The 8212-nt window shown below is 39.0% G+C and overlaps 1 long non-coding RNA gene across 1 annotated transcript; it reads right to left on the reverse strand.

Moving 5' to 3' along the window:
* Positions 1 to 509: 509 nt before the first annotated feature.
* On the reverse strand, positions 510 to 4387 carry LOC106097342 (uncharacterized). Its single transcript, XR_003218836.1, has 3 exons — positions 3891 to 4387; positions 2652 to 3143; positions 510 to 656 (listed from the first exon to the last, which is right to left on the reverse strand). It is a non-coding gene; the product is annotated as an uncharacterized LOC106097342 (long non-coding RNA).
* Between the last annotated feature and the right edge of the window lie 3825 nt (positions 4388 to 8212).

Below are 8212 nucleotides of genomic sequence, written 5' to 3' on the forward strand. Positions count from 1 at the left end.
TACCAATGCAGCCACACCATCCAGTGCCCCAGTAGAGAGACTGTTTAGCCTTGGGAAACTTGTCTTCTCCCCAAAGAGGAACAGGCTCTCTGAGATATAACCAGTGATTTAATGGCTAGGATAAATGGATGTAAAGGGTTTGTTGATGCGGCAAAAAAACCCGAATTCTTTATATTTAAAAAAGCAGAGGACATTAAAACAAGACACTCTAATAGGCCTTTACTGCGAGAACAGCACATGTGACTTAAGATTGATTGTAAACGGCCATGGAGTTAACACCTGTTTATATTTCTATACCTTAGTTTTCTTATACAGTGCACTTTTTCAGTATTACATCGAAATCACTTTAGCTATTTACTTTTGTGTGGAAGAAAATATTTGTTTAGCTACAGTTGTCTAAAGCTGCGACAGTTTGTCTATAGCAGACTGCAGTGGCAGACAGTGGAGTTGCAGTGAGAAGGAGGATCCAAAAGGCAGTATTCTGATGAAGAATGGTGAAGAATGGTGAGGTTTATTTACAGTTGGCAAAGAAATACAATTATGTACAAATCTCAGGCACTGTGTTCATGAAAAGGTGAAAATACAACATCTCCAAAAACTCCCGTTCCCAGACCGTGACTCCACTCATTCAAGAACACACACTCTGCTCCTGATTCCTGGCAACACAGAAACACACATAGGTTGGCAGGGAGAACCACACTAGCGAGGCCTTTCATGCACATTAGTCTATAGTTGTAATAATGACTGACTCTAGGATCCAGCACCGACTGGAGTTCAGCCACCTTCTTAAACAGGGTGGTCTTAACAAGGCCATCAGCTGCAGCTGTGGCAGGTGTGGCAGCTTCCAACTTGGGAACACTTCTGGGTCACAATCCCGTGGCAACCAAAACATACAGGAGCACGAGTGAACATAAACACACACAAGAGCTGTGTCCCAATTCAGAGTCTGCATACTTCGGAGGCTGCATCTCAAGGTCGATTACGTCACAGTGACACGACGAAGGCTGTCCCAATTCAAGAGCTGCTCCAAATGCGGCCGACAAATGCGTCCTTCATTTCCCTGAAGGATGGGTCAGGTGTATCCTTCATGGCCCAACCTCTCCCAGAATTCATAGCACAGCGGTTGGTGTGGATAATTAAAAAAAAACCCCAAAAAAACCCAGCAGGTGGCAGAAGCAGGGTGGCTGAAGAGTAAACTTTTAAAAGTAAGTACTGCATATTATGTAATTTATTCATGTGCAAATGCTTAATAACAAAGAACATTAAATCATTACTGTCTGCCACATGTTGGCAAAGTTATGTGACATTAGTGATGTTATTGCTTTCAGCTTTAATTTGGTTTTAAAGCCTTTACTTTAAATATACGCCGTTCAATAGTTGACCTTAATCTTACAGAGAATGTGATGATTTTATGAATAATTAAAGTCAGTCATTTATCCACAAACACAACAAGCTGAAAGTCAGTGATGCTGCTCGGTTTGCAGTCCTGAATATCACGGCACAAGCAGGATTCACTGCACTGTTAATGTTAGCTATGTTATATTGCTGCCTCTGTTCGGTGGTGTCGAGCCAAACGGACTTTAACGTGTGTTTGAACGAGCTGACGGTTCACTCGTTAAGCTGAAAGAAAGATGCTTTAATCACAGGAGTCACACATGTGTCCACTGCACCATCTGGAACTCTTCTTGTTTAGCACTCGTAATAACACAAACACTAAATCAGTCAGCCTGTTTAAGGCTCTGATATCTATTCTGTATGACTTAAAGCAGTTATGACATGCTCTGATTTTCTCACCCAATAAAGGAATATTTAATATATCAGTCTAGTCTTCATTTTATCAGAAACAGTTATCACAGCTCGTACATTTTCTTTTTACACATATAGCACTGAGCCAAATTTAATAACGCCAACATAATAATAGAACAATATTTGTCTCTTTTATATAATACATCTATATATACACTGTCAAAGATACTTGTCTTTGAGTGAAGATTTATGGTGATAGGAAATATAAATAACTGCAACTTGAATCTTTACTGAAGCTCAGTATTTGACACAGAGTTCAAGCTCACTGCTGTAATAACTAATAATGGTTAATATAATAATAACTTTAATATTACCCATATTATATTTACAATTACAAAGTGAGACGACTTTAGTCTCACGAACAACATTAGCTAATTGTTATTTACTAGCTAATCTTAAAATGACTGTTCAGTACAGAAATGAAGCCCAACTATCATGTTTTTAACAGTACAGTGGTCTGTTACTTATCAGATACTCAGATACTTATCAAATCAAACAAAGCTCATGTAAAAAGAAACAGATGAACAAAAACATTTTCTTCTTCATTTCTGTCAAACAATGCTGTATGAAAAATTTCCAGCGGTTAATATCAAGGCAACCTGAGTAGCGTGATTGAAGCTAGATCGTCCCATTTCAGAAGCCTCGCACTTCTGGCCTTCTCGGTCTTCGGAGGACCCTGCCCATGTAGACCGCGAAGGCCTGGTCCTCTGAAGGATGCAGACTCTGAATTGGGACACAGCTAAGGAGATGGACTCTAGGGACCCAGGCATAATTTGCACTGCATTGCTTAAGAAGCATAATTTCTGGGCCCTATGAGGCTGCAGGGCCTCAGAGTTCCGAATTACCTGGACGACTGGCTGGCCTGCGCCTCGTCAGCAGAACAGTGCCACAGCCACGTTGCCCTCCTGGTCTTCCATGTTTAGGCTCTGGGGCTCTGTCTGAATCCAAGAAGCGCAGGTCTTATAATGTACATATGGAATATGTAATGGAGTGGAGACATAATCTCTCACTCAGAGAACCAAATTTACACTGTAACCACACATTTATTAATCCTACAGTGAAACAAAATCGCTAGCATGAGAAAAAGAACAAAGTGCCAAACTGATAGACTGAGTTTATTACCATTGTTCATTTTAAGTACTTACATAATTCCGGTTATGCTTATGTGATTTCTTAAAGCATATGAGTCTAAATAAATGGGAAAAAGACATAAAATACATAGAGTAATCTTTTGAAATTGTGGATGTCGTCTGGGCTCCAGAGCTGGTCTGACCAGTTGGGTGGACTGGTGGACTACTTCAGTGAAGTGTAGATGACATCTGGCTCTGGATTAAAGTCTGAACACAAACACACACAGTTCAAATGCAAGAAAACATGATTACAAGCTTTGGAGTTGAATGAAGACCTCCAATCTCCACCTCTAAAATACTGGGTTGTGAACTACTGAGTCAAAAATGAAACAAAAATGGCAAAGACGAGGACAGGCAGAGGACCGTTATTGAATCAGGAAGTGCAGGGGATTAGTAACAAGGATGTGAGGGCAACGATTAAGGCTCAGGTTTATATAAAGAGCTGGTAACTATGTGACAGTACGTCTTATCACCATGTTACAGAGAAATGCTGCAGTAATATAAGCTTATAGTGTAACAAATTACTTTCTTTTAATGGTTAATGTTAATGGTTAATTTAAGCATTCACCAGAAGAACCGGTAGTGAGTAAATCATGCCAACTTTAACAAGAAAAACAAGTTTTACTTATTTATTTATTTACTTATTACCAAAACAAATATTTAGTATTATTATTTTTAGCTACATTTTAATAAAAACCTGTGAGCTTCAGTTTTGTTTGCATAAAAAGCATGATATTTTTTAACACACATTTATAATTCTTACTTCTGTGATTGATAAGCTTTAAAGGAATTTTTTAAAATGGCAGAAAAACTGTTTCCTTTCTGAGAGATGACCAGTTTGATATCCTGAACCTGGGTCAAAATTAGCTTAGTTTAGCATAAAGACTGAAAGTAGTCTGGAAACAAGTAGCTCACTTGGCTGCGTCCAAAGTTAAAAATAAGGAGGAGCTGTACCTCTGGTCGTCTTTGGTGTGATGGTTATTTGTTCATAATTGGTGGGTTGTGTTCTTACTGTTGAGTAGATTACAGTTGAATCATTCTCTGCATAATGAAACAAACAGAAATGATTGCATGTACAATGATGACAGTATTGTTTTATTATTACACTATAGCTGTGGCAGTACGGTTTTATTTCGGGTTAGGCAGAAATTAAATGATAGCTTTTATACACAGATGTGGGTTTTCACAGTTGGGCTTTTTTTCCACTTCTTACCATCTCTGCTGAAAAACATCTTACCAGAAAGTAGTGAGAATAGAAGGCAGATGACCACAAAGCTGCCATTTTCTTTTAATACAGACTGAGACGCTTCACCACAGAGCACAAAGCAAACATGTTCTCACAACATGAAAACTTCTGTTAGCCAAACCAAGACACACTGTGGTGAGAGGTCTGATCAGTCTCAGACTACAGTTAACTGGTGTCAACAAAAAGAAGTTGCTTCTGTGGTTTCACATACAGAAAGAAGTCAAAAGTCATATATATATATATATATATATATATATATATATATATACACATACACACACACACACACACACACACACACATACACACGTATGCACACACATACCAGGGTGTCTGTATCTAGTAAGGTTCTCTATGCTAGCTCCCCCCATGCTAACCAAGCCTACCTGAGGTATGAACAAGAGACAGATAACAGAAGCCATACCAGCTTGGGCGTCACCCGCATTAACAAGAGCTGCATCAGGTGTTGAGAAACCAGGACACATTGATGAGAAGTTGGCTACTGTAATAGGAAGGCACAGAACAAGGGATGAGAAGAGGCCACTGTTGAATGTTACGACATAAGTAACCCCAGTGGAAGGTGTAACATGAAGAGCATGTGGGAAAAGTGGACTCTTCGATACCCAAAATCTACACTAATGGCAAAACAGCGAGTGTCTCACAGTATTACCGGTAGTGTTTCAATTGGCTGTTTTTCACTATGTGATGTGTTGCTCTAATGATTCAAATTTAACAGCAAAGTTTAGATAAAAATATCAAAAAAAAATCTGTATTTGTAATTTCTAACAATCAGCAGGTATTTAAGACATGTCCACTTAATAAATGTTTTGATTATTCACCAAACCAAAAGCATGTATTTGAAATCTAGATATCCGAGTCTCACCTTCAGGATTTTTGTGAACATATCGTCTCACTAGTAACACCAGTAGAACAACAACACAGACTGATCCAACACATGACAACACAGAGAGAACAGCAGGAGGTGTGGATGTAGATGGAGGTGTGGTGGTGTGTTTGTCTAAAATAAAGCAAACACAGTCATTAAGTTGTCGTCACATTGTGAATGTTGAAAGCTGCAGAAACACAGACAGGTGAGTGTGTCACCTGTGACAGTGATCCAGCTGGATGGAGACTCTCCATGACCGCTGATGTCACACTTGTAGAGGCCTTCATCAGACCTGGAAACATGCTGGATGGTCATGTGACCTGTAGGCTGCTTCCTGATGAGGGAGCCATCTTTATAGAAAGCAGCTGGGAGGTTGGAGGGAGTGGTCTTTGTTTTACAGAGCAGAGTGACGTCATCTCCCTCCATCACAGGGAGGACAGGACTCTGCAGGATCACTGATCCACCTCAACACAGAGACAAACTACAGCATTTCATCCATTTACACACAGCTTCATCAACACCAGTGTTGGGCAAGTTACTTTGAAATAGTAATTCAATTATAGTTACTAGTTACTTCTTCAAAAAAGTAACTGAGTTAGTAACTGAGTTACAATATTCTAAAAGTAATTAATTACTTGGAAAAGTAACTATTGTGTTACTTAAAAAAACAAAAAACAAAGAACGTTTAACCCTCTGGCGTCCAGGGTATAATTGGCCATCTTTTTATTACTCTTGATTTTCTCTCCACATTTTACCTTTAAAAACTATTTGCTTTGCCTTGTTTGGTATCATTCTTTTTAGCACAACCTCGTGTGCCTGAATTTACAGTTATGTTCTCATTTTGTCATACTGTACAACCAGAATTGGTCTAAAATCAGACAAAAAACATAAAACCAGAGTAGAAAAAGTTATATTTTTACTGTAACAACCACAAACATGTTTAATGAATCATATTTCATAACCTTAAATGCAAATATTAATTGTCAATTTTAAAATCCTATGCACAAGTTTTGCAAACAACAAAGTTATTTGCATTCATTTACCTTTTACCCTTTTTTTAAATAACCATTTCAAACGATTTACAGAACAATCAGCTGTTCTTCAATAAGATGCCACACAAATTATTTGTGCCACTCCAAAAAAATAATTTCTGTCCACTACAAAGGAGAACATCACAGCCTGATACCTGCAGGTCTGACAGCAGCAGGTGTATCACTGCTGTTTCTACCTGGAGACAGCAGTCGCCTCATTGTTCTGACACACAACACAAAACTATCCACAACACTACACACTAACTACACAAGACAACACATTAACTACACACTCCAAACACGCTAAACGTCACAAATCTCACATTTCAAAACTCGCTCTCTGTCTTTTCCTGCCCTCTCTCTCTCTCTCTCTCTCTCGCCGTCACTCCTAAAACTTTTGTTTGTTTTGTTTTTTGCTCATAAGCAGAGAGTGCTTGCTAGCGCTAACGTGGCGAAACTATTGAGGAAAAAACGCCACATATATATTGTTTATCATGACTCTGGTTTTACGTGGCCTATCAACACAATTTAAAAACTGGGACCTTGTTGCTTTGTCTTTAAGTGGTCATGTGATTGACTTACCACGACTACTTTATTCTTCCTCAGTCAAACAGCAGCACTCATGTGACTGTTTTGCCTCCTTAGCTCCAGGTGTTGTGCTAGACAGTGATGGTGATTGCCGTCCGCGGGAGCGCGCAGCTGCTTAACACTAGGTTTACTATCCTGCGCAAATTTGCGTAACTTCCCTAAACCCAATACCCCCTAGAATTACTGGCTTTTTTATTTTCTGGTGCAAGTCCCGAGGTGTTAAGCACCCCTGCTGAGATTTTCACAGGTCGTCAGCTTGTTTCTCCTACAGCTTTTGTTGTGCAAACCACCCATTGTCCTTGAGGCCTGGCACATTTGCATTTGCTCACTCGGAGTTGCTCAGATCCAAGGCAGGCCAAACCTCTGTGTTACAACTTTCAGAAATGCCTGATAGAAATGCTTCAACTTACTCATGAGATTTTGACCACATTTTTTGCGGAAGTCACAACTATACTGAATGCACGACCGTTGTTGCCAGCTGCAAGAAATGCTACCAAGGTTCGTTTCAAAGTTTGAAAGACTTTGAAATAAAACAGACTTGTGTACCCATATATTGTGAATGTCTGTCTTTTGTATGTAGGTTGTAACACAGAGGTTTGGCCTGCCTTGGATCTAAGTAAACAAATGCCAATGTTGCACAAACACACACACACACACACACACACACACACACACACACACACACACACACAGCAAATCTGCATTTATTTGTCCCACAAGTGGAAAATCTGCATTGTCATTGCAAAAAAGTGGACAAAGCACAGTATAGAAAGTGCACTATACAAACAATCTGGAAACATAAATATGGACACGTGTATTCAAAAATATTGGTGTATGTATACACACACACACACACACACACACACACATATCTATCTATCTACGTGTGTGTGTGTGTGTGTGTGTGTGTGTGTGTGTGTGTGTGTGTGTATGTATATATATATATACATACACACACATATATATATGTATATATATATATATATATATATATATATATATACACACACATATATATATATATATATATATATATATATATATATATATATATGTGTGTGTGTGTGTATATATGATATAGATGTGTCTGTGTGTATAACTAGACTTTATGCATATTATATAAGGTGTGGCTATATAAATATATAAATATATGTACAACTCTGTGTATATATGTTTATGGACAGGCATGCAGGCAGGTAAGGAAGGAAAGCAGCCTTGCAGGGAAGGAAAAACTTGAATCTCTCATGGTTAGGGGTTGGGGGAGGGTGTGTTTGCACAACAAAAGCAGGAGAACAATGGAGCTGACGACCTGTGAAAATCTCAGCGGGATGCCAAGAGGTGTTAAGGTCGGGGGGAATTTACGCAAATCTGCGCAGGCCAGTAAATCTAGTAGTAGGGACTTGCACCAGGGAAAAAAGGCTCAGTAATTCTAGTGTTAAAGCTGTAGCGTCCAGATTACTTACAGCTACTTCTGTGCAACTGATATAAGATGCGGTAAGCTGAACACAGCTTCAACCGTCTGTTT

The sequence above is a fragment of the Oreochromis niloticus genome, linkage group LG3 (assembly GCF_001858045.2).
Source record: "Oreochromis niloticus isolate F11D_XX linkage group LG3, O_niloticus_UMD_NMBU, whole genome shotgun sequence".
Classification (NCBI taxonomy): domain Eukaryota; kingdom Metazoa; phylum Chordata; class Actinopteri; order Cichliformes; family Cichlidae; genus Oreochromis; species Oreochromis niloticus.